This window comes from Hemitrygon akajei, chromosome 31 (genome assembly GCF_048418815.1).
Source record: "Hemitrygon akajei chromosome 31, sHemAka1.3, whole genome shotgun sequence".
NCBI lineage: Eukaryota > Metazoa > Chordata > Chondrichthyes > Myliobatiformes > Dasyatidae > Hemitrygon > Hemitrygon akajei.
Window position 1 is genome coordinate 7,473,380 of NC_133154.1, and position 27,723 is coordinate 7,501,102.

Consider the following 27,723-nt stretch of genomic DNA (forward strand, 5'->3'; position numbering starts at 1 on the left):
TTCCAAAAGCCTTCTTCACCACCCTATCTACATGAGACTCCACCTTCAGGGAACTATGCACTGTTATTCCTAGATCTCTCTGTTCCACTGCATTCCTCAATGCCCTACCATTTACGCTGTATGTTCTATTTGGATTATTCCTGCCAAAATGTAGAACCTCACACTTCTCAGCATTAAACTCCATCTGCCAACGTTCAGCCCATTCTTCTAACCGGCATAAATCTCCCTGCAAGCTTTGAAAACCCACCTCATTATCCACAACACCTCCTACCTTAGTATCATCAGCATACTTACTAATCCAATTTACCACCCCATCATCCAGATCATTTATGTATATTACAAACAACATTGGGCCCAAAACAGATCCCTGAGGCACCCCGCTAGTCACCGGCCTCCATCCCGATAAACAATTATCCACCACTACTCTCTGGCATCTCCCATCTAGCCACTGTTGAATCCATTTTATTACTCCAGCACTAATACCTAACGACTGAACCTTCTTAACTAACCTTCCATGTGGAACTTTGTCAAAGGCCTTGCTGAAGTCCATATAGACTACATCCACTGCCTTACCCTCGTCAACATTCCTCGTAACTACTTCAAAAAATTCAATAAGGTTTGTCAAACATGACCTTCCACGCACAAATCCATGCTGGCTACTCCTAATCAGATCCTGTCTATCCAGATAATTATAAATACTATCTCTAAGAATACTTTCCATTAATTTACCCACCACTGATGTCAAACTGACAGGTCTATAATTGCCAGGCTTACTTCTAGAACCCTTTTTAAACAATGGAACCACATGAGCAATACGCCAATCCTCCGGCACAATCCCTGTTTCTAATGACATCTGAAAGATCTCCGTCAGAGCTCCTGCTATCTCTACACAAACTTCCCTCAAGGTCCTGGGGAATATCCGGTCAGGACCCGGAGATTTATCCACTTTTAAATTTCTTAAAAGCGCCAGTACTTCCACCTCTTTAATTGTCATAGGTTCCATAACTTCCTTACTTGTTTCCCACACCTTACACCATTCGATATCCTTCTCCTTAGTGAATACCGAAGAGAAGAAATCGTTCAAAATCTCTCCCATCTCCCTCGGCTCCACACATAGCTGACCACCCTGATTCTCTAAGGGACCAATTTTATCCCTCACTATCCTCTTGCTTTTAATATAACTGTAGAAGCCTTTCGGATTTACTTCCACCTTATTTGCCAAACCAAACTCGTAACTTCTTTTAGCTTTTCTAATCTCTTTCTTAAGTTTCCTTTTACATTCTTTATATTCCACGAGCAATTCCTTTACTCCATGCTGCCTATATCTATTGTAGACATCCCTCTTTTTTCGAACCAAGTTTCTAATATCCCTTGAAAACCATGGCGCTTTCAAACCTTTAATCTTTCCTTTCAACCGAACAGGAACATAAAGATTCTGTACCCTCATAATTTCACCCTTAAATGACCTCCATTTCTCTATTACATCCTTCCCATAAAACAACTTGACCCATTCCACTCTCTCTAAATCCCTGCGCATCTCCTCAAAGTTAGCCTTTCTCCAATCAAAAATCTCAACTCTAGGTCCAGTCCTGTCCTTCTCCATAATTATATTGAAGCTAATGCTATTGTGATCACTGGACCCGAAGTGCTCCCCAACACATACATCTGTCAGCTGACCTATCGCATTCCCTAACAGGAGATCCAACACTGCCCCATCTCTAGTCGGTACTTCTATGTATTGTTGCAAAAAGCTATCCTGCACACATTTCACAAACTCTAAACCATCCAGCCCTTTTACAGAATGAGCTTCCCAATCTATGTGTGGAAAATTAAAATCTCCCACAATCACCACCTTGTGTTTACTACAAATATCTGCTATCTCCTTACACATTTGCTCTTCCAACTCACGCTCCCCATTTCCCCTCTCCACACACCTGATGAATCCAAAGAATCGGCAGAGACCGATACAGTTTGGCACTAGCAGCATCACAGGAGTTGCCGGTCAGCATTGAAGTCAATGCCTTGGGGACTCCAACTCTGGACTTTGCCCATGAGTGCGTATAGATGCAAGGTAGCAGAGGTTTGAGATCAGAATGTTCCTTAAGGTAGTTATAGCCAGGGGAGATAGTGGGTATGAGCTCCCACTACCTATTAAATGTTCCCAATGGCGTGCATCTCAAATAGCCTCTGACAACCAAGTCCAGCTCCTGCCCATCATGTGTGGCTTAGCTTTCCCTCTCTGAGATCAGAGCTTTCCCTCTCCTAGATGAGCTGCCAGCCATGGCTGATGGTTTTAAGGCACCAGTATCCTGCCTTTGCCCCTTCTCCTGTCAGTAGAAATGGTTCTGCCAGGTTTAGTACCTAAGCCACACGTGATGGTCGGGACCTGGAATTGACTGTCAGAGGCTATTCGAGATGCACATCATTGGGAGCATTTAATAGGTAGTGGGAGCTTACCCCCACTATCTCCCCAGGCTATAACTACCTTAAGGAGCATTCAGAACTCAATAACTGAATTAAGGGCAGCAATGTAGGGCATGGGAGTTGAAAGCGGCAGATGGTATCATCAGGAGGCATACGAGGGAATTGGCTGGTCGTAGTTTTAGCTCTCCTCTCCCTCCGCTCTATTTTCTCTATACACCAATGACTGCATCTCCAGTGATACATCAGTTAAACTAATGCAGTTTGCGGATGACGCCGCTGACATTACACTGATCGCCAGCGGTAACGAATCCAGGAGCTGGCAGGGAGTAAACAGGCAGTCGTTCTGATGTAATCACAGCCTTTGAAGCTGGGTTATGGCTTCTTCCCTCGGGCTGTGAGACTAATGAATACCCTGCCACCACCGAGGTCTCATCACGGGGAATGCTTGTTTATAGCACAATATTTTGGTTTACGTGCTGTGTGTGGTATATGTTGTGCGGGTGCACCATGGCCCGGAGGAACGTTGTTTTGTTTGGTTGTATATATGCACAGTTAGGTGGCAAACTTGAATGCCCTCAAACCCGGTAAGTGCCAGGGGAGCCACAGACATGAAGGAGGGCCTTGGCCTGAAACTTTTGATGTTTTGTATGAACAGAAACTCTGTTCTGTAGATGCTGCTTGGTATGCTGAGTTCCTCCAGCATTTTGTGTGTGTGCCAGGAGAGAGACAGTGGGGTGGGGGCAAGTGGACAAATGTGAGCTGTAGAGATGGCAGTGTTGTAAGGCTGGCAAACTAGAGGGATCTGAAAGCAAAAGGATTGGTTAATAAGCTTGCAGATGACACTATAATAGGTGATTACCGGGGACAATGAGAGCAGTTTAGCAAAAATTACAGTGGGGGGGGGGGATCTTTTTCAGCTGACTAAGTGGGCCAAGGAATGGCAAATAGAGTTTAATTGAGGTAAGTGCGAGGTTGGGTGGAGATGCATCTCTTCCAAAGGAGGTGTGAGGTGCTCCATCCCTCCACTAGCCTGCAGGTCACCCTTGGGCAAAGTATAACACCTGCTTAGCACCCCTCCCCCCGCCCCCCCCCCCCCCCCCGACCAGGGTCATGTGAAGCGATGGGAGTGGGTGATGGATGGTCCTATCAGCCGCTGGTCCTGGCTATGCAATCACTGACATCAGGCAGGCAACCTCTGAAGAGTATTAATGGCTGCGGTCCCCTGTCTTGTACAGTAACTACAAGATTCCCTGAAACTGGAGTCATCTGGCTAGAAGTCCTGTTTCTGTCCAGTACTGTGTAAATGTGTATATAGCTAGGGTAACAAGACTTCTGCACAGTATTGTAGTAATCTTATGTATTGCACTCTACTGCTGCCACATGACATATGTGAGTAATGATAAATGTCATTTTGACTTTGATCTCCATTGTGAACTGAGTGGGTAGGGTTCAGGGAAAGGGGAATCATGGTTGGGAACAGGGGGAGGGAGTGGGAAGAACCAGAAGACATTCTGTAATGATCAATATTCCAATTGTTTGGAATCAAATGACCTTGCCTGATGTCTCAGGGCCTGGGCATATTGCAACATGGCACTCCTCCTGTGCCACGCTCCCCCTCTTCATTCCCAACATCCTTTGCTCCCGCCAGATTTACAAACTTGCTCCTCTCTCCACATTGACAAATACAGTTCTGGGAAAAGGGGAAGGGAGAGGGAAGCACCAGAGAGACATTCTGTAATGATCTATAAATCAATTGTGCAAAAGTCTTAGGCACCCTAGCTATACAGTATATATGTAGCTAAAACTTTGGCACAGTACTGAATATAACTAGGGTGCCTAAGACTTTTGCACAATTGATTTATAGATCATTACAGAATGTCTCTCTGGTGCTTCCCTCTCCCTTCCCCTTTTCCCAACAATGATTCCCCTCTCCCTGCCCCATTCCCACTCTCAGTCCACAATAGAGACCCAGATCAGACTCGGGGTTTATCATCACTCACATACGTAATGATTTTGTTTTTGCAGCAGTACAGTGCAATATACTACGGTACTGTGCAAAGTCCTGGGCGAAGGGTATGTGTGAACATAATGGTGCTGGCTGAATGAGACTTGGTTTTAGTTATAGATTCAAGGAGTAGCAAAAAATTGCCTTTTTGTTTGCCAAATGTACATTGAAACATACAGAGAAATGCGTCGTGAGTGTAAACGGCCAACAGAGTCCGAGGATGCCCTGGGGGCTGCTCGATTCCAGTGACAACACAGCATGCCCACAACTCGCTAACCCTAACTGTACGTCTTTAGAATGTGGGAGGAAAATGGAGCACTCGGAGAAAACTCACATAGTCAACATGGCGTACAAACTCCTCACAGGCAACAGCGAGTCAGGTTCGGGGGCACCGTGACTTTCCAACTGTAGAAGGAGGAAGTGACCCCAGAAGTGTGTTGGGATACTTGAAGTAATGAAGGCCCGTCTCTGACAGTGTGATCAGGATAGGGATGGAGAAATTCTCCTTGTTCCCCTTTGCCGTCCCCACCGTTGACCACACCTGCGCGGGATATGCTGCCGCGGGAAAGCAGCATCCAGTCAGGAGAGGTGACGATGTCTGGGTTTCCAACCAATCCACCAAAGAAACAATAGACCGTGGTCATTTGTGATCAGGAGACCCTGGGGTGAAATCTGGAATGAGAGCACTCATTCAGCTTCAAAGTCCATGATAGGTAGAGAAAGAAATAGTGACCTGATCCTAGGTGGATATGCTTGTTCAAGAATCTCCATCTGCTCCAACACTCCCAGGAACCTGTACCACATCAGGTTGTTTATCTGTCCCACTACTGTACTCCAGAGCTGAGTAGCTTAGGGCAAGTAACGAAAGAGGTAGAATAATCCTCTTACTTTGACAGAGCATACAGGTAGTGCTCCCTGACCTCCATTAGATTTAGTGTTTTTTTAAAAAGATGTTCTAATGTTGAAAACATTTCACAAAATGAGACTGTAATTTAAAAGAGAAATTGGTGAATAAAAGGAGGAAAACAGAGAGGGAGTGAAAGACAGTCATAATGTGGCAATTTTTTATACAAGGAGGGTGAGAGACTTTAAAAACAAAGAGAAAGACAGTTATACTGTTGGCAATTCTTTTATGATTATGCAAGGAGCACAAGTTGTATGTTCATGGGTAAAGTGAACTGAATTGCTAATGTCAGTGACTATAATTTCAATGCAGTTCTATAGATGAGAAGTAGATACTCAGTTTTATTCCTCCAAGAAGGGGAGACGTTGTGGTAGTTAATGGGTTAATCCTAGGCCACTTTTAGCCGCTCCCACGTAGGAGGAATTCACATTGAACAAACAGTGTTATCAATAAAATTCAGGTGAATTGCCTGCATGTTGCCCCCTAGGGGTATCTCTCTGCACTCTTCCTCACTATCAAACACAACACTCCACAGCCCATTGACTTACTTTCAAGGAAAATGCAACTCATTTATCAACATTTTTATTTATTATTGGTACAATTTGTCTTTTGCATATTGGATGTTTGTCAGTCTTTGTTCTGTATAGTTTGTTTCATAAACTCCTCTTATTTGTTTTTCCTGTGAATGCCTGCAATAAAATGAACCTCTATGTGTGATATAAATGTACTTTGACAGCAAGTTTACTTCAAATTTGACCAATAAAACCATCTATTAACCTTCTGAATTCCAGGCAATCCAATCCAATCCCACTGCTGTTCCTTCTTCCCAAAATTTCATCAATGGAATTGAGGTGCTTTTGGGTAAATTTACACTGCACTCTTGTCTGACAATGGTATTAAGGTGTGATGTGCTCCGGGGTGACTTAAGTAAGTTCCACAATGCTGATGGATAATTTCCAGCCCTGATAAAACACTGCCTTGTATTGTCTGTACCTCTCTGTGAAGTTTACGCTCTGGCACAGGGACCGAAGTCCCTTTGGACTTAAGCCATTTCCATTTTTTTAACCACTCAGAAGTGCCTCGTCACAGATACTTGGACTAAAGTAAACAGGGTGGGTAGCCAAGATTTTCTTTTAGTGCAACATTGGCTTTCAGGGGAGGACAGCTCAGCGGATGATGTCCGCTCCGATTCCTGTCCACACCCATTTCCTCTTTCTCCACCCACCACCACGTCTTCTAAAGGCACAAAACCAGAATTATAAAAGGCATTCAGTGCATAATAGGCCATTCAGCCCATTGTGCTTGGACCAGTTTGGGAAGAGCTGCCCAGTCTAATTCTTCTAACCAGCACCAGTTGCCTACTCTACATAGATTAGGACAACTAAGTGGTGGTCACGGGAGGCAGAAGAACGGTTATAGGAATGCTTTGAGTCAGTGGACTGGGCCGTGTTCAAGCACTCATCTGTGGATCTGAACAAATACACCAGACATTATTAAAACAGTTATATATGAGTGTGTTCCCACTAAATCATTCAGCCTTCCCCAATCAGAAGCCCTGAGTGAACCATGAGATCCGAAGTTTGAGAGGTCCAGATCAGAGGCGTTCAAGTCTGGCGACCAAGAATGTTGCAAGGGGTGCAGGCATAATCTCTGGAAAGCCATTTCATGGGCAAAATGGAGATTCCGGACCAAACCAGGATCAACACGGGATGCTTGACAGCTGCAGCAGGGTTTGAATGCTATAACAAGATCAGGCGACATGGTGAACAGCAGGGCTTCACTTCCAGCTGAGCATTGAAGGTATGAAGCTCACTTTGACCAATAGAACATGGAGGAACCACCACAAACCCCCACATCTCAGTATCTGAAACTGACATGGGGGCTGCCTTCAGGAGGGTGAATCCTTGGAGAGCGCCTAGACTGGACGGGTACTAAAGACCTGTGCTGACCAACTGGCCGGTGTGTACACTGATATCTTTAACCTCTGGCTTCGGCAGTGTGTGGTACCCAACTGCTTCAAGCAGGCTCCGGTTGTACTGGTGCTGAAGAAGAGGGTGGTGACCTTCTCAATGGCTATCTTGCATCCACAGTGGTGAAGTGTTTTGAGAGGCTGGTGATGAAACATCTCAGCTCCTGCCTCAAAAGTGACTTGGATCTGCTCCATTTTTGCCTCCTGAGCAGCAGGTCCACAGCAGACGCTGTCTCATCTTCATTCAAACCCTGGAGCATCTGGACAGCTCTTTATCAGCTATAGCTCAGCATTCACCATTATCCCATAGAACATTACAGCACAGAAACAGGCCTTTTGGCCCTTCTTGGCTGTGCTGAACCATTTTTCTGCCTAGTCCCACCGACCTGCACCCGGCCCATATCCCTCCATGCCCCTCTCATCCATGTACCTGTCCAAGTTTTTCTTAAATGTTAAGTGAGCCCACATTTACCACTTCATCTGGCAGCTCATTCCACACTCCCACCACTCTCTGTGTGAAGAAGCCCCCCTCAATGTTCCCTTTAAACTTTTCCCCCTTCACCCTTAACCCATGTCCTCTGGTTTTTTTCTCCCCTAGCTCAGTGGAAAAAACCTGCTTGCATTCACTCGTATCTTAAAAGTTTTTCTTAAATGTTGGAAGTGAGTCCTCAAAACTAATCAATAAGCTCCAAGACCTTGGCCTCAACACCTCCTTGTGCAACTGGATCCTGGATTTCCTCACTAGCAGACCCTGGTCATTTTGGGTTGAGAACATCTCCTCCATGATCTCCATCTGCATGGATCACTGCAGGGATATGTGCTTAGCTCCCAGCTCTACTCACTTTTCACCTGTGATTGTGTGGCCAAGTACAGCCATAAGTAATACCATATTCAAGTTTGCGGATGACACCACTGTCAAAGATGGTGATGAATCGGCATACAGTAGGGAGATTGGAAAATCTGACTGAGCGGTGTCACATCAACAACCTCTCACTCAATATCAGCAAGGCCAAGGAACTGATTGTGGACAGCAGGAGAGGGAAACTAGGGGTCCATGAGCCAGTCTTCATAAAAGGATGAGAGGTGGAGAGGGTTAGTAACTTTAATTTCCTGGTGGTTATGACTTCAGAGGACCCAAAACGTAGATGCATTTGTGAAGAAAGCACAGCAGTGTCTCAACTTCCTTAGGAGTTTGCAGAGATTTGGCATGACATCAAAAACTTTGACAAACTTCTATAGATGTGTACTGGAGTGTATACTGACTGGCTGCATTATGGCTGGCATGGAAACACTGATGCCTTTTGAATGGAAAATCCTGCAGAAGGTAGTGGATTTGGCCCAGTACATCACGGGTAAAACTCTCCCAACCACTGAGCACATCTTCATGAAGTGTTGTCATAGGAAAGCAGCATCCATCATCACGGACCCCATCACCCAGGCCATGCTCTTTTCTTGCTGCTGCCATCAGGTAGAAGGTGCAAGAGCCTCAGGACTCACACCACCGGGCTCAAGAACAGTTACCATCAGGCTCTTGAACAAGGGAACAACCTCCTATGACCTCTCTCATTAACGAGGCATTTTCACCCACAAAACTGCCACTTACTGGATTTGTTTTGTTTTTCTCATTATAAACTAGAGACTGTTGTGTGTGAAAATCCCAGGAGAGCAGCAGTTTCTGAGATATTCAAACTACCCCATCTGGCACCAACGGTCATTTTCAGTCAACGTTACTTAGGTCACATTTCTTCCACTGTATCTCTTCCCAGAGTTTCTGAGAAACACACATTTTAGTAGGAAATGCTCCTCTTTGGAGGTACAGATTGGCTGATCATTCTTCAGGCCTTGATCCTCGACCCCTGGACAAGCTGATGACGGCACCCCGAATTCCACAATTGAATTCTGAGCACCCCAACCCCAACTGACCCTAACACCACTTCCTCCCATGGACTTCCACTGACCTCTGACAACCCACGGATGTCCTCTGTTTCCAAGTCCACACCACTGTCCCCTCGAGTGCAGAGTGGAGAGGCCTAGACTGCGAACGTCCTTTGCCACCCATCCACGTTGCTGGCCTTTGAATGTGGAGCGTAAGGCTGGTCTCCAACTCCCCCCTGTCATTGTTCACAAGTCCTAATCTGACCTCTAGTTCCCCTCTCTGACCCCAAAATCATTCCTACAAACTTAGTTGTGCATTTTCGACAGAGATGGCAGCTTGGTGTTATTTAAAAAAAAAGATTGGGAGATGGGCCAGCTAGGGCACATTTTTGCTTCTGCTGTCTGGAGCTTTCTACATCACACGACCAGCTTGGAATCTCCAGATGAAATGGAAGATGTTTTCAGATGACTTTTACAAGAGAGCAGCCAGGAATGGGCTGCATCTCAACCCCAGGCACCAACACTGGAAGTCCTCACCACAAGAGATGCTGCAGATGCTGGAAATCCAGAGCAACACACACAAAATGCTGGAGGAACTCGGCATGTCAGGCAGCGTCCATGGAGAAGAGTACACAGTCAACGCTTCAGGAATGATGAGGGTCTCAGCGTCAATGAGAATGAATAAATGAATAGTCTTGTACCTGACACAGCAGATTTATTATCATAACAAGGGGACACACCCCTCTTACAATCCCAATTTCATCTTCTCCACATACCCCAGACAGATGTCAGTGCAAGTCCCACTTCCTCCGAATCATTTTCCCAGAAATGGGAAAGAGGAACAAGGTAGGAGGGGTGGAAATTCGGAAGGAGGGAGTGCAGGGAGAGCAGTCTGGACATGAGGGTTACCCACAATCAGAAAATTCACTGTTCTTGCTATCCTCTCCAATCAGATCACAAATGAGAAAATCCGCAGATGCTGGAAATCCGAAGAGTCTCGGCCCGAAACCTCGACTGTACTTTTTTTCCACAGATGCTGCCTGGCCGGCTGATTTTTTTTTCTCCAGCATTTTGTGTGTCTTGTTCTCCAATCAGATTCCTCTTGCCCATCCACCTATCACCTCCCAGCTTCTCACTCCATTCCCCACCCACCTGTCACCTCATGTCACCTTTCTTACCAATCAGGTTCCAGCACTGGTAGCTTTTGTGTTCTTGACTTTCCCCTTCACCCTCCATCCTCCCCCCTTCCTCTCCATCCTCCCCCTTTCCCCTTCATCCTCCCCTCTTCCCCAGCTCACTCCATCTGCTTGTTTTTCTCTTTCTGACTCCATCTAACATCCACCTGCCTTGATCTCCTGACTCCATCCCTCCACCTGACTCAACCTGTCCACCATCCTCTGCCCTTCCTCGATCGACCAATCACCTCTGACCCCTGTCTCACTCCGTTCCCTCCCCCCTCTCCTCTTTATACTGGCCATCTCGCCTCTCCACTCTCAATCCTGATCAAAATCAGAATTTGGTTTGTTGTTGCAGGTACAGTACTATGCAAAACTCTTATAGCCTAGACACGTAATACTTTTGCACAGTACTGTAGTAATTTTATGTATTGCACTGTCCTGCAAAAACAAAAGAAATTTCATGACATATTGGTATGTTTAATGTCAGAGAAATGTGTACAATGTACATCCTGAAAATCTTTTTCTCTGCAGCCATCCACAAAACCAGAGAGGTGCCCCAGAAATTGAATAACCATTAAAACATTAGAACCCCAAAGCCCCCCCCAACCCCCCCCCAACATGCACAAACAGTAGCGAGGCAATGACCCCCCCTCCCCACCTCCATATATGTGAGTGATGATAAACCGGATCTCTGTTGTGGATTGAGAGTGGGAAGGGGGCAGGGAGAGGGGAATCACGGTTGGGGAAAGGGGAAGGAGCGGGAAGCACCAGAGAGACGTGCTATAATGATCAACAAACCAATTGTTTGAAATCAAATGACCTTGCCTGGAGTCTCAGGGCTGGGTGTGTCTGCACCCTGTGCCACACATCTCCCAAACCCCTGGCACTCCTCCTCTGCCACCTGTCGCACACCCCTCCCATGGTGCTTCACCCTCACCATTCCCAACACCCTTTGCTCCCTCCAGATTTACAAACTCGCTCTCTTCTCCGTATTGACGAATACAGTACTGTGCAAAAGTCTTGGGCATCCTGGCTATCAATATAGAAAACATAGAAAATAGGTGCAGGAGTAGGCCATTCGGCCCTTTGAGCCTGCACCGCCATTCAGTATGATCATGGCTGATCATCCAACTCAGAACCCTGTACCTGCTTTCTCTCCATACCCCCTGATCCCTTTAGCCACAAGGGCCATATCTAACTTCCTCTTAAATATAGCCAATGAACCGGCCTCAACTGTTTCCTGTGGCAGAGAATTCCACAGATTCACCACTCTCTGTGTGAAGAAGTTTTTCCTCATCTCGGTCCTAAAAGGCTTCCCCTTTATCCTTAAACTGTGACCCCTCGTTCTGGACTTCCCCAACATCGGAAACAATCTTCCTGCATCTAGCCTGTCCAATCCCTTTAGAATTTTATACATTTCAATAAGATCCCCCGTCAATCTTCTAAATTCCAGTGAGTATAAGCCTAGTTGATCCAGTCTTTCTTCATTTGAAAGTCCTGCCATCCCAGGAATCAATCTGGTGAACCTTCTCTGTACTCCCTCTATGGCAAGAATGTCTTTCTTCAGATTAGGGGACCAAAACGGCACACAATATTCTAGGTGCGGTCTCACCAAGGCCTTGTACAACTGCAGTAGAACCTCCCTGCTCCTGTACTCACTTTGCTATGAATGCCAACACACCATTTGCCTTTTTCACCGCCTGCTGTACCTGCATGCCCACCTTCAATGACTGGTGTACAATGACACCCAGGTCTCGTTCCATCTCCCCTTTTCCTAATTGGCCACCGTTCAGATAATAATCTGTTTTCCTGTTCTTTCCTGTTCAAAGTGGATAACCTCACATTTATCCACATTAAATTGCATCTGCCATGAATTTGCCCACTCACCTAACCTATCCAAGTCACCCTGCATCCTCTTAGCATCCTCCTCACAGCTAACACCGCTGCCCAGCTTCGTGTCATCCGCAAACTTGGAGATGCTGCATTTAATTCCCTCGTCTAAATCATTAATATATATTGTAAACAACTGGGGTCCCAGCACTGAGCCTTGCGGTACCCCACTAGTCACTGCCTGCCATTCTGAAAAGGTCCCGTTTACTCCCACTCTTTGCTTCCTGTCTGCCAACCAATTCTCTATCCACATCAATACCTTACCTCCAATACCGTGTGCTTTAAGTTTGCACACTAATCTCCTGTGTGGGACCTTGTCAAAAGCCCTTTGAAAATCTAAATATACCACATCCACTGGCTCTCCCCTATCCACTCTACTAGTTACATCTTCAAAAAATTCTATAAGATTCGTCAGACATGATTTTCCTTTCACAAATCCATGCTGACTTCACCTCTTTACAAATGTGCTGTTATCACATCTTTGATAACCGACTCTAGCATTTTCCCCACCACCGATGTCAGACTAACCGGTCTATAAGTCCCCGGTTTCTCTCTCCCTCCTTTTTTAAAAAGTGGGCTTACATTAGCCACCCTCCAATTCTCAGGAACTAATCCAGAATCTAAGGAGTTTTGAAATATTATCACTAATGCATCCACTATTTCTTGGGCTACTTCCTTAAGCACTCTGGGATGCAGACCATCTGGCCCTGGGGATTTATCTGTCTTTAATCCCTTCAATTTACCTAACACCACTTCCCTACTAACATGTATTTCCCTCAGTTCCTCCATCCCACTAGACCCTCAGTCCCTTACTATTTCCGGAAGATTATTTATGTCCTCCTTAGTGAAGACAGAACCAAAGTAGTTATTCAATTGGTCTGCTATGTCTTTGTTCCCTATGATCAATTCACCTGTTTCTGACTGTAAAGGACCTACATTTGTCTTGACCAATCTTTTTCTTTTCACGTATCTATAAAAGCTTTTACAGTCAGTTTTTATGTTCCCTGCCAGCTTTCTCTCATAATCTTTTTTCCCTTTCCTAATTAAGCCCTTTGTCCTCCTCTGCTGGTCTCTGAATTTCTCCCAGTCCTCAGGTGTGCCACTTTTTTTTTGCTAATTTATATGTTTCTTCTTTGAACTTGATACTATCCCTAATTTCCCTTGTCAGCCACGGGTGCACTACCTTCCCTGGTTTATTCTTTTGCCAAACTGGGATGAACAATTGTTGTAGTTCATCCATGTGATCTTTAAATGCTTGCCATTGCATATCCACCGTCAACCCTTTAAGTATCATTTGCCAGTCTATCTTAGCTAATTCACGTCTCATACCTTCAAAGTTACCCTTCTTTAAGTTCAGAACCTTTGTTTCTGAATTAACTATGTCACTCTCCATCTTAATGAAGAATTCCACCATATTATGGTCACTTTTACCCAAGGGGCCTCGCACAACAAGATTGCTAACTAGCCCTTCCTCATTGCTCAATACCCAATCTAGAATGGCCTGCTCTCTAGTTGGTTCCTTGACATGTTGGTTCAGAAAACCATCCCACATACATTCCAAGAAATCCTCTTCCTCATCACCCTCACCAATTTGGTTCACCCAATCTATATGTAGATTGAAGTCACCCATTATAACTACTTTATATTATAACCGTATATATTGTATATAAATTGTGTATAAATTGTATATAATATAAATATAATATTGTATATATAAATGTATATATTTATACATTATAACCGCAGTATGTGCGGTTGGGAGACTGTAGGTCTGACACGGTGGTAAGCAGCACAGGGGCGCCGCAGGGAACCGTACTCTCTCCGGTCCTGTTCACCCTGTACACATCAGACTTCCAATATAACTCGGAGTCCTGCCATGTGCAAAAGTTCGCTGATGACACGGCCATAGTGGGGTGTGTCAGGAATGGACAGGAGGAGGAGTATAGGAAACTGATACAGGACTTTGTGATATGGTGCAACTCAAACTACCTGCGTCTCAATATCACCAAGACCAAGGAGATGGTGGTGGACTTTAGGAGATCTAGGCCTCATATGGAGCCAGTGATCATTAATGGAGAATGTGTGGAGCAGGTTAAGACCTACAAGTATCTGGGAGTACAGTTAGACGAGAAGCTAGACTGGACTGCCAACACAGATGCCTTGTGCAGGAAGGCACAGAGTCGACTGTACTTCCTAAGAAGGTTGGCATCATTCAATGTCTGTAGTGAGATGCTGAAGATGTTCTATAGGTCAGTTGTGGAGAGCGCCCTCTTCTTTGTGGTGGCGTGTTGGGGAGGAAGCATTAAGAAGAGGGACGCCTCACGTCTTAATAAGCTGGTAAGGAAGGCGGGCTCTGTCGTGGGCAAAGTACTGGAGAGTTTAACATCGGTAGCTGAGCGAAGGGCGCTGAGTAGGCTACGGTCAATTATGGATAACTCTGAACATCCTCTACATAGCACCATCCAGAGACAGAGAAGCAGTTTCAGCGACAGGTTACTATCGATGCAATGCTCCTCAGACAGGATGAAGAGGTCAATACTCCCCAATGCCATTAGGCTTTACAATTCTACCGCCAGGACTTAAGAACTTTTTAAAAGCTATTATTAATGCTTTTTGAGATAGTGATTTAGATGCATATCATATTTTTTTACTGAGTTAAGTATTGTATGTAATTAGTTTTGCTGCAGCAAGTGTATGGGACATTGGAAAAAAGTTGAATTTCCCCATGGGGATGAATAAAGTATCTATCTATCTATCTATCTATCTACTGTTCCTTTATTGCACGCATTTCTAATTTCCTGTTTAATGCCATCCCTAACCTCACTACTACTGTTAGGTGGCCTGTTCACAACTCCCACCAGCGTTTTCTGCCCCTTAGTGTTATGCAGCTCTACCCATATCGATTCCACATCCTCCAGGCTAATGTCCTTCCTTTCTATTGTGTTAATCTGCTCTCTAACCAGCAATGCTACCCCACCTCTTTTTCTTTCCTGTCTATCCCTCCTGAATATTGAATATCCCTGGATGTTGAGCTCCCATCCTTGGTCACCCTTTTATAAATATATATATATATAAAAGAGTTTTTGGTCAGCACTACAGAGGTTGTGAAATTTGTTGATTTGTGGCAGCAGTACAGTGCAGGCATAACAAGTAATTAGAAGTTACAATATATTTTAAAAATCTACTAGTGCAAAAGATGAAGAACAAGTTCAGCAATCTGATGGCAGAAGGGAAGAAGCTGTTCGTAAAGTGTTGAGAGTGTGTCTTGTACCTCCTCCCTGATGGTAGTAATAAGAAGAGGGCTTGTCCCTGACGGAGAAGGTCCTCCATGATGAATCTGCCTCTTTGAGGCACCGCCATTTGAAGGTGCCCTCACTGGTGGGGAGGTTTGTGCCCATGATGGAGCTGGTTGCGTTGAAGACCCTCTATAACATCCTTGTGATCCTGTGCATTGGTACCTCCATACCAGCCAGAACGCTCTTCATAGTATATCTGTAGAAACTTGCTTGAGTCTTCAGAGACCCGAAACACTGACAAATCCTTTTGCCCCAACAGGCGCGACTCGACCTGTTGAGTTCCTCCAACAGATTGTTTGTTACCTGACTCCAAATCTGAGCCGGGAGCTTTTTAATCTCTGACTGGTTAATTTGAGTTAATATTAACTCTTATCAGTGTCAGAGTATCGTTTTGTTAGACTTGCATCCAGACAGATATGACTCACCTCCCGGTGAGGTGACACCACCAAGGAAGGTGGGGGCTGGTGTACTGTACATGGCTTGTGTACGGAAGAGACCATGTCAGAATGGCCGAGCAGCTTGTGGGAGAGACCGAACAGAAAAGGTCCCTGAGGTTTAGGCCATCTTGTCGAAATGCACCAGATCCCTAGCAGGTTGTGGAGAGACCGGACCAAAGGCCTTGCTACTTCAGGTTAAAGAGTTGGACGGTTAGAACTGAGACGTGGAGAAGTTTCTGACCCAGGAGGGTTGTGGATCAGTGCCAGAAGGCTGTGGTGCTCAGTCTTTGTGTTCCATGTTCAACGATCAAAAGTTGTTCAGAGTTCAATTCTGTAAGGAGTTCGTACGTCCTCCCTGTACTGGTTAGGAGGTTAATTGGTCATTGTAAATTGCCCTGTGATTAGGCTAAGGTTAAATTGGTGGATGGTTGGGCGGTGCCACTTGTTAGGCCGGAAGTGCCTATTCCATGCTGTGTCTTTACTTGTAAAGGTTATATATAATTTGTTTTTCTTGTAAATGTTGTAATATGCTTGTGATGCTGCTGCAAGGATATTCAGTGGCCATTTTATTAGGTACACCTGCACACCTCGTTAATGCAAATATCTAATCAGCCAATCACGTGGCAGCAGCTCAATGCATAAAAGCATGCAGACATGGTCAAGAGGTTCAGCTGTTGTTCAGACCAAACATCAGAATGGGGAGGAAATGTGATCTAAGTGACTTTGACCGTGGAATGATTGTTGGTGCCAGATGGGGTGGTTTGAGTATCTCAGAAACTGGAGATCTCCTGGGATTTTCACGCACAATAGACTCTAGAGCAGGCTTTCCTAACCTTTTTTTATATACCATGGACCCCAGGTTGGGAACCTCTGTACTAGGACAGGTGCGAAAACAAAAATAAAACATCTGGGGAGCCTTGATAATGAGGGAAGCCAGACTGGTTCAAGCTGACAGGAAGGCAACAGTAACTCTGATAAACACACAATACAACAGTGGTGTGCAGAAGAGCATCTCTGAACGCACAGTACGTCAAACTTTGAAGTGGATGAAGACCATGAACATAGTCTCAGTAGTCACTTCGTTAGGTACAGGGCGTACCTAATGAAGTGGCCACTGCGTGTATGTTTTTCATTGCACCTGTGCATAACACACACATGGCAATAATCTCAACTTTAAAATTTTAATCACTAACTCGGTATCATAAACATTATGACCATTTTGCACCCTCCCTGGACTGTTTTATTTATTATTGTGGCTTTCCTTGTATGATTTTGGATCATTTATGTTGAATTCCTGTAAATGTTGGCTCTCTGTTGCCACGTGCTCGTCATACTGCTGCGCGTAAGTTTTATAGCGCACCTGTGGATGCGCACGCTTGCAAACGTGATAACGGACTCGACTTTAGACTTTGGAGATCTGCTGGAAACTGTACCCCAGCAAAGAGTTGACGCTGGCGACTCAGTGACCCTGGACTGAAAGAGAGAGCGGAAAAGTCAAGAAACAGTTCCAGCACTTGAAGTGAGCGTGTGACCCAGAGATGGCTATATCAGAGGCACTATTCACATCCATAGGGGACATTTATTGGGAGCACTGTGTACGCAGGGCTCTTAGTATTATTAAGGATCCCACCCATCCATCCAGCATCCTCTTTGACTCTCTACCATCAGGCAGGAGACTCCGATGCATAAAGACAAGAACGGTCAGGCTGGGAAAAAGTTTCTTCCCCCAGGCCATTAGGCTACTGAACTCCCTGTCGCATCGCATTCAAAGTGCCGTGGGTTAATCTGTTCTGTTCCTGACAATATTTAACTTGTGCACTTTAGTCTGTTATTTATGTATGATTACTGTAATCTGCAGACTTTATCCTTACCTTCATAAGTTATTACGTATTATGTGTGATACTATTCTTTGCACTCCGGTTTGGAGAAACGTTGCCTCGTTTCTATATACATTATGGTTATTTACTTTAGATACACGTATATAACTAAATAACAATAAACTTCACTTGATTCAAACAAGCTGCTGATGCACTTTGTTTAAAGTCATATTTGCTCACTAGGGGGCGCACCAGCTGCTCTCCACCGCAAAGTGTTGAGGATCGTTAACGTTCTAGATTCGAGATTATTTAATGTCATTTCCAGTACACAAGTGTAAAAAAGAACAAAATAATTGTTACTCCAGGTCTAAGGCAGCCCTGGTAGACATCGTGAAGTTTGTTGTTATGCGGCAGCTGTACGATGCAATTCATGATTTTTTAAAAAACTGTGAATGACAGTAAAACAATATATATATAAATTAAAATTTAAATTAAATAAGTAGTGCAAAAAAAGTAGTGAGTTAGTCAATGGCCACTCAGAAATCAGATGGCAGAGGGGAAGAAGCTCTCCCTGAATCATTGAGTGTGTGCCTTCAGGCTCCTGAATCTCCTCCCTGATGGTAGCAACGAGAAGAGGGTTTATCCTGAGTGATGGGGGCAAGATAAACACAGTAAGACAAAGAATACGGTGCTAATAAAAAAACAAAACCAACACAATAAAAATGAGATAGCTTATATACACAGATTGATTGTACGTCCATAAAGCACAGGAGTGTCTGCACATAAGGTGACTGACAGGAAATGATACAGCCGTGGTGAGTTAATGGGTGGAGGTGTTGATCAGCCTTACCTTTGTGGAAAGTAACTGGTTTGAGTCTTGTGATCTTAGCTAGAGGCATTTTCCTCCGGCATTTCGTGTGTGTTGCTTTTGCACGCTGGTTGTCAGTCAAAGTAAATAATTTAATGGAAGTTATGTGTATTCGGTGGGATTCATTTTCTTGCAGCCATTTACAGGAAAATAAAGAAATGCAATAAAATTTATACTTAACAAAGACTGTCAAACAACCAATGTGCAAAAGCAGCATGCACAAAATGCTGGGGGGGGGGGGGGGGGAACTCAGCAGGTCAGGCAGCATCAATGGAAATGGAAGTCGAGGTTTCAGGCCGAGATCCTTCTTCAGGACTTCATCAGGAACATGCAAAAGAAGACAAATTGGGCAAATTTAAAAAAAAGAGAACTTGAGTCGCAAAGAGTCCTTGAAAGGATGTGGGTTGAGGTGAGTGAAGTTATCCACACTGGTTTGGGAGCCTGATGGTTGAGTAACTGTTCCTGAACCCAGTGGTGTGGGACCTAAGGCTCCTGTACCTCCTGCACAATGGTAGTCGTGAGAAGTGAGTCTGGCCTGGATGGTGGGGATCCTTGATGATAGATGCTGCTTTCTTGTGTCAGTGCTCCATGTAAACCTGCTCAATAGAGGGGAGGACTTTACCTGTGATGGACTGGGGTGTGCCCATCACTTTCTGTCGATATGTCTGTACCTGGTTTCCATACCAGGCCGTGAAACAACCTGTTCAGGAAGAGTGAACAAACAGTACGGGAACGAACTGTGGAATCCCATTCCTCATTGTAACAGGAGAGACCATTCGGCCCTCTGAGCCTGTTCTACATTCAATGGGTCTACACTTTAACAGCTCACTCGATTCTCTGAGCCGTGAGCACCCATTCAAATCTTCTTCCAGGGCTTGTGGGGGGAAGGTGGGTGTTAAGGATCTTTGAGTGACGAGCAACCTCTCGATTAACGTTACTTGGCACGGTAGCTTAGCGGCCAGCATAACGCTTTACAGCTCCAGCGAGCAGGGTTCAATTCCCGCCACCGCCTGTAAGGAGTTTGTACGTTCTCCCCGTGACCGCGTGGGTTTCCTCCGGGTGCTCTGGTTTCCTCCCGTATTCCAAAGACATGCAGTACTGTGCAAAAGTCTTGGGTATGATGTATAGTTGGGGAGCCTAAGACTTTTGCACAGCATTTTATTTGTCAACGTGTAGCGGAGAGCGAATTTATAAATCCGCTGGGAGCAAAGGATGTAGGGATTGGTGAGGGTAGAGCGCCATGGGAGGGGTGTGGGATGGGTGGCAGAGAAGGAGTGTCAGGGGCAGGGGGTGGTACAGGTGCAGACACACCCAGCTTTGAGACACCAGGCAAGGTTATTTAATTCCAAACAATTGGTTTATTCATCATTACGGAATGTCTCTCTGGTGCTTCCCACTCCCTCCCCTCTCCCTTCCCCTTTTCTCCACCATGATTCCCCTCTCCCTGACCCCTTCCCACTCTCAGTCCACAATAGAGACAGAATCAGGTTTATCATCACTCACATATTTCATGAAATTTGTTTTTTTTTTGCGGTAGCAGTACAGAGCAATACATAAAATTACAACAGTACTATGCAAAAGTCTTGGGCACCCTGGTTAGATACGTGTGCCTGAAACTTTTGCACAGGACTGTACAGGTTAGGGTTAGTAAGCTGCGGACACTGGAAACACGGCGACTCTTTCGGGCTGAACCCAGCGCAAATTCGGACTGTGCTGGTTGTTGACGCAAACAATACATTTCCCTCCAAGTTTCAACGTACGTGTGACAAATAAAGCTAATATTTATTTTTTTATCTTTAAATGGATTTGTAATCCAGATCACGCAGTGGCTGCTAATACCACTTGGCAGAGAGGAGTAAAACCAGTGGAAACTAGGGATTGATGCCAAAATCCTTCAGTGTTACTCAATGCCATGATGTATTTGTCCTGTGAGACTCGTTAAGAGAGGTTGAGTTATTTGCACATGGCAAACCGTAGCCAAGAGCTGGGGCATCTCTCGGTAACAGGTCTCCTGCGGTGCCAACAGCCAAGATAGACCAGTGGTTCAACCATTCTGACATGGCCTCCTCTACTGCCACACAGAGGCCACACTCAGGTTGGGAGAGCATGAAACATAGAAAACCTACAGCACAATGCAGGCCCTTCGGCCCACAAAGTTGTGCCGAACATGTCCCTACCTTAGAAATTACTAGGCTTACCCATAGCCCTCTATTTTACTAATCTCCATGTACCTATCCAAAAGTCTCTTAAAAGACCCCATCGTATCCGCCTCCACCACCGTTGCTGGCAGCCCATTCCACACACTCACCACTCTCTGAGTAAAAAACTTACCCCTGACATCTCCTCTGTACCTGCTCCCCAGCACCTTAAACCTGTGTCCTCTTGTGGCAACCATTTCAGCCCTGGGAAAAAGCCTCTGACTATCCACACGATCAATGCCTCTCATCATCATATACACTGAACACTGATTTCGTAAACTTCTGGTAATTGCCCCCCCTCTCCTTCACCATTCCCCATTCCCATTTCCCTCTCTCATCTTATCTCCTTACATGCCCATCACCTCCCTCTGGTGCTCCTCCTTCTTCCCTTTCGCCCATGGCCTCCTGTCCTCCCCTTCTCCAGCCCTTTCACTAATTGACTTCCCAGCTCTTTACTTCACCCCTTCCCCTCTCACAGTTTCACCTATCACCTGCCACCTTGCACTTCTTCCTCCCCTCCTGCCAACTTCTTACTCAGACTTACTATTGTTTCTAGTCCTGATGAAGGGTCTCGGCCCGAAACATTGACTGTTTTGCTCTTTGCCATCGATGCTGCCTGAACTGCTGAGTTCCTCCAGCATTTTGTGTGTATTGCAATCCAGTTTAGCTTGCGGGAGCTCACTGTGCACAGATTAACAACTGCCCAGGTGTGGGTGAGGTCACAGAAGTAAGTGGAGCCAAGCCATCATTTTATAAAAGGTACAAAGATATTCTCCCTGATGCAACAACAAACAATCTGCTGGAAGAACTCAGAGGGTCAAGCAGTATAAAAACGAATACGAGCAGAATTAAGCCACTCTGCCCATCAAGTCTGCTCCACCATTCCATCACAGCTGATTTATTTTCCCTCTCGATCCCATTCTCCCCGTAACCTTCGACACCCGTGCTAATCAAGAACCTGTCAGCCTCCTCTTTAGCTACACCCAAAGACTCAGCCTCTACAGCTGTCTGCAGCAATGAATTCCACCAATTCACTGTCCTTCGGCTACAGAAATTCATAGAACATGGAACATGGAAATCTACAGCACAGTACAAGCCCTTCGGCCCACAACATTGTGCCAACCATGTAACCTAGAAGCTGCCTAGAATTTCCCTACCGCATAGACCTCTATTTTTCTAGGTTCCGTCTAAGAATCTCTTAAAAGACCCTATCGTATCCGCCTCTACCACCATCATTGGCAGTGCATTCCATGCACCCACCACTCTCTGTTTGAAAAACTCACCCCTGACATCCCCCTTGTGCCTACTTCCAAGCACCTTAAAACTATGCCCACTTGTGTTAGCCATTTCAGCTCTGGAAAAAGCCTCTGGCAGTCAACATGATCACTGCCTCCCGTCATCTTGTACACTTCTATCAGATCACCTGTCATCCTCCATCACTCCAAGGAGAAAAGGCCGAGTTCACTCAACCTGTTTTCATAAGGCATGCTCCCCAGTCCAGGTAACATCCTTGTAAATCTCCTCTGCACTCTCTCTGTAGTATCCACATCCTTCCTGTAACGAGGTGGCCAGAACTGAGCACAGTACTCCAAGTGGGGTCTGACCAAGCTCTCATCTCTGTTCTGAAGCAACGTCCTTCTGTTCTGAGGCTATACTGTCTTGTCCTAGATTCTCCCACTATAGAAAACATCTTCTCCTTCTATGGGGGCAAAAGTAACTATTGAAGTTTTGGGTCGAAACTCTGCTTCAAGGATCAAGGATCAATCTTATTCGCCATATGCATTTACATGTCTTAGGAATTTGCTGTGGTGTGTTGGTCAGGGCATGATATTCAACATTATAAGAACAAAGAATTATATGTAACCCCCTGGGACGCCTCAGGCTCGCTCAGCTCGTTCTCGTCTAGGGGGAGCAGCCTTCGGCCCCGCCAAACTGGGTAATCAGCTGGTGTGGATGCTGTGTGATGTCCCCGCCTTGCCCAAAAACAGACAGTACACCATATGCGATTAAATGAGTACAATTTATAAAGGTTACTATAACTAAGTGATTAATAACGATACAGTATATATGAAGGAAAAACAATAAAGAAAAGGCGCCAAACTTATCAAAGTCCAAACCACTTCATGCACAACCGTTGGAGCTCAATTACTGAAGTCTTCTGGCCACCATTCGATCCCCTCCGAACTCCTCGACTCGCAGCTTAGGACCACCCGAAGTGGTCAACCAAGCACATCTATCTTTATCTCCTCTCCTCGGAGTACCTCCTGGCCTTGGACCCCCGCTTGGGGTCCGTTCCTCGCCCAGCTTACAGCATTGCGTCCTCTCTCTCTCAACCCCTCGTGCCGATCTCCCCAAAAGCCCGCCAACAATAGCTTACAGACTCAGAAGAAAGAACAACATTAATCCCAATTGGTTTACAAAGGAATACAATACTCGTTATCAGTAAATTTTAACCCAAACAAGCTTCCAGCACTCTCTCACAACAAAGAAGCATTCTTGCTTTTAACAAAACAAAGAAGCCATTTTGATTACATACACAGTAACAAAGAAAAAAGAAGAAACCCCCTTTACATATATAAATATAAAATAGAGGTTAAAGTACGGATATGGAACAAAATGTGCATAAATACATCAATACCAGCATGTATTTACAATGTAAACAGTATTATGAAAACCTCACACCACCAGGCTCAAGAACAGTTACTACCCATTAACCATCAAGCTCTTGAACAAAAGGGATAACTGCACTCACTTGCCCCATCATTGAGATGTTCCCACAACCAATGATCTCACTTTAAGGACTCTTTATCTCTTTATCTCATGTTCTCATTATTTATTGCTATTTATTTATATTTGCACTATTTGTTGTCTTCTGCACTCTGGTTGATCTTTCATTGATGCTGTTATAGTTACTATTCTATAGATTTGTTGAGTATGCCCACAGGAAAATGAATCTCAGGGTTGTATATGATGGCGTACTTTGATCATAAAATTTACTTTGAACTTTGAAATTGAGATAATAGAGAGGGTAGAGGGGGGCTAACTAGAATGATTGATCAGATTAACTGCCTGGGGGAAGGAACTTTTAAGATGGCGTGATAGCCCTATAGTGCTTTCCGAAAGGGAGCTTTTGGAAAAGGCTGTTTGCAGTCCACCTCTAAAGTCACAGCACTGGGAAAGTTTGCACAGTTCCACATTGTATTCAGAAGTGCTTTCATCCTTTGACCGGTTCCCTTCGTAAAATTTTAATCTCTCAGCTATTACCAGCAGTTTAAGGCTCAGGTGACTTTCTAAAATTGTAATAATTTCATCACGCATCTTCCTTGTTGGCTTTTCAGGAGTTATTAAGTTATGTAAAAGCCCCCATTAAGCACCCATTAAGCTAAGAAGTGTGGATACTTTCTTTTCCTCAACCACATCATTCGCATTACAATCCAGTTCAACTCTCTCGATGTATGATCCCAGTCCTCATTAGCATTATCGAATTTGTCAGCTTTCCCGACGAAGGACATCATCACGTTATTTTCACTTTAGCTTTGCTAGATATGCATCTTTCACTGTGTACCGTGCACAGTCACCCACCTGCCCTTTTGTTAGTGTCCGTGATGGCCTCCTGTCTACTGTTTAGCTCTTTCCTCTTGCTGTCTCTCTCTGAAGTCTGTCGTCCCGTACCTGTCGGTGCAGTTGGTGATACTTGCAGACATTCAGGTTCTTACTTGTTGCCAATTTGTTGCGTCTGTACAACTGCATATCAATTAAATAAAAGCACGCACGCGGGAGATGAGATTAACTGGTGTACTCACATTGCAGGGAGGGAGAGAGCGCGAGAGCAATGTGCATGAGTAGACAACAGATCAATGTAAGTTATCAGTCCATAAATAGTCAATTTCCAGGGAAGTCGATGCTCCAGGAGCAGTAGATCCACACCTTACGGTATAGATAGGCTGAATGGAAGCAGGCTTTTTCCACTAAGGTTGGATGGGACTACAACCAGAGGTCATGGGTTAAGGGTGAAAGGTGAAAAGATTAAGGGGAACATGAGGGGAAACTTCTTCATTCAGAGGGTCGTGAGAGTGTGGAATGAGCTGCCAGCGCAATTGGTGCATACTTAAGAGAAGTTTGGATAGGTACATGGATGGTAGGGGTATGGAGGGCCAGTGCAGGTCAATGGGGGTAGGCAGCTTAAATGGTTTGGCATGCTCTAGATGGGCCGAAAAGCCTGTTTCTGTGCTGTACTTTTCTATGACTCTATGCTAATCATATTTCACTCTCCTACAACTCCACTCCTAGATTCTAAACCTCATTCTCAATTTGGAGGCAACTTACACAGTGGCCAGTTACTCGACCATCTTCACGCCCTTGGGATGTGGGAGGAAACCCACCCAGTCAAAGGGAAGACGTGCAAACTCCACACAGACAGCACCTGAGGTCCGGGATGAACATGGCTCACTGGACGTAGGAGATTCCAGAGAAGCTGGAAATCCAGAGCAACACGCACAAAATGGCGGGACACTCAGCCGGGCAGTCAGCATCTATGGAGAGGAATAAACAGTTGACATTTCGGACCAAGACCCTTCTTCAGGACTGGAAAGGAAGGGGGGAACAAGCCGGGAGCCAGAATGGGTCGCTGGATCTGTGAAGTAGCAGCTCGGCTGACTTCATCACCGTTCTGCTCTGACCCCATAAGTGAATGATATCCCTCATTCACACCCCTTTGCTCGTAGATCACTAACCCACATTCCACCCTCCCAATCACCACCACTTTATCATTTCCTGTCAGAGTCACCCTTATGTACAGACACTCCTGTGCTTAGCGTCGATTTATGGATAGACAACCAATGTATGAATATAAAGTTATACTTGTGGTTTTTTTTACTATCATTGTATCCCTTGTCTTACTGTGTTTTTGTGCTGCTTTGGAACCTGGGTAGCAAATATTTCATTATCTTTTACACATGTGTACAGGAAATGTGGGCGGCAGGGTGGAGACAGGTCTCGACCAAAGGAGGTGGAGGGTGCTCCTTCCCTCTGCTGGCCTACGGTCACCTTTGGGCAAGGTGTGGCACCTGCTTCGCCCCCTCCTCCCCAAACAGGGTCACGCGAAGCCGCGTGGCGGATGGTCACATGAGCAGCTGGTGCGTATCACACGTCCTGGTTACGTGACCGCTGATGTCAGGCAGTCAATCTCTGAAGAGCACTGATAATGGCTGGGGTGACCCGTCTTGTAAAGGCACTGCCCAGAAAGTAGCAGTGCAAACTTCTGTAGAAAACTTTGCCAAGGACAATCATGGAAGAGACCATGATCGCCCACATCATGCGACACAGCACGTGATGTTGACGATGGCTGGAAATGGTGTTATGCAATCTTGAATCTCAAAGCAAGAGACTGGTCAGAGACCTAATGAAGGGTCTCGGACCAAAATCCACCATTTATCCCCCTCCATTGATGCTGCCTGACCTGCTGAATCCCTCCAGCAATTTGTGTGTGTTACTCTGGATTTCCAGCATCTACAGAATCTCCTGTGTTTGTGAATTTTTTTTTAAAAAAGCCTGCAAGAGTCATGTTGTAACATGGTAAATGTACAAACCAAATTACACGCAAGCCCGAGCATGCATCGCACCAAAAAGGTTTTAAATCCTTCCACAATTCACAATGTAAAACTATTGCACTGTTTTTCCCCCCGTTCCTTTAATTTGGTTTTAATCCTTTTTTCCTTCTCGTTCGACACAATGTGTGCATTTACGGATTTCCTCTGGCCCTCAGTTGCCCATTGGCAGAGGGCACTAGGACCCCGAGGGCAGCTGCAAATCCGGGGAGGCGCCGCATTGTTGACATTCCTGTGGTGTGTGTATGAGGAAGTGATTCATGTCTCGCTGCCAATCAAGCCCATGTTTAATAAAGTGGCCCCTGGGCACGACCAACGTGGGATGGGGGTGGGAGAGGTGAGTACCTCTCCAAGGCACGTCCTGGGGGAGGGTCCGGGGTGTCAGTCGGCTTGTCCAAGCTTGAGAAGCAGGAATCCCTCTTAAAGATACAGGACCCCTTCACTGATCAGTGCAAGTTAGCTCGGGTCACACAGTTAGACGGCGATGCAATAATCACAGGAGATTCTGCAAATGCTGGAAATCCAGAGCAACGCACACACACACACACAAAATGCTGGGGGAGCTCAGAAGGCCAGGCAGCGTCAATGGAAATGAATAAACGGTCGACATTTCGGACCGAGATCCTTCATCGGGACTGGAAAGGAAGGAGTAAAGACGCCAGAATTTTTTAAAAAAGGGTGGAGGAGAGGGGAGGAGGACAAGCTATAAGGAGATAGGTGAAGCCATCGCCCAGGACATGCCCCCTTCTCATTGCTACCATCAGGAAGTGGGTACAGGGGCCTGAAGGGACACTCTCAGCGATTCAGGGACAGCTTCTTCCCCTCCGCCATCCGATTTCTGAATGAACATTGAACCCATGGACGCTACCTCTCACATACAAGACAAAATCTGCAGACGCAGGAAATCCGAGCAACACACACACAAAACACTGGAGGAACTCAGCAGGCCAGGCAGCACCTGTGGAAAAGAGTACAGTCAACGTTTTGGGCCGAGACCCTTCGAAACACCACCTCTCAGTTTTGTCTTTAATTTCTATCTTTGCACTACTTATTGAATTCAATTTTGTATTCATTTCTTACTGTATTTAATAGTCTCTATTATTATGTATTGGGCTGGCAGGTGGTGTAGTGGTATCAGCACCGGACTTCAAGGCAGATGGTCCTGAGTTCAAATCCCAGCTGGGTCCCGGTCTGGGCAGCAGCAGTGTCTGTGTTGAAGAAAGGCCTGGCGATCTACTTGCCGTGAGAACCCCAAG

The 27,723-nt window shown here is 45.4% G+C and overlaps 1 protein-coding gene across 1 annotated transcript in view; it reads left to right on the plus strand.

The window, feature by feature from the left end:
• Window positions 1-25,664, plus strand: part of LOC140719057 (ATP-sensitive inward rectifier potassium channel 11-like) — a 49,209-nt gene extending 23,545 nt beyond the window's left edge. Inside the window, exon 3 of the transcript XR_012096849.1 lies at window positions 25,152-25,664. The gene's annotated coding sequence lies outside the window, so the exon portion shown is untranslated. The remainder of the gene's footprint in view (window positions 1-25,151) is intronic.
• The last annotated feature ends 2,059 nt before the right edge of the window (window positions 25,665-27,723 follow it).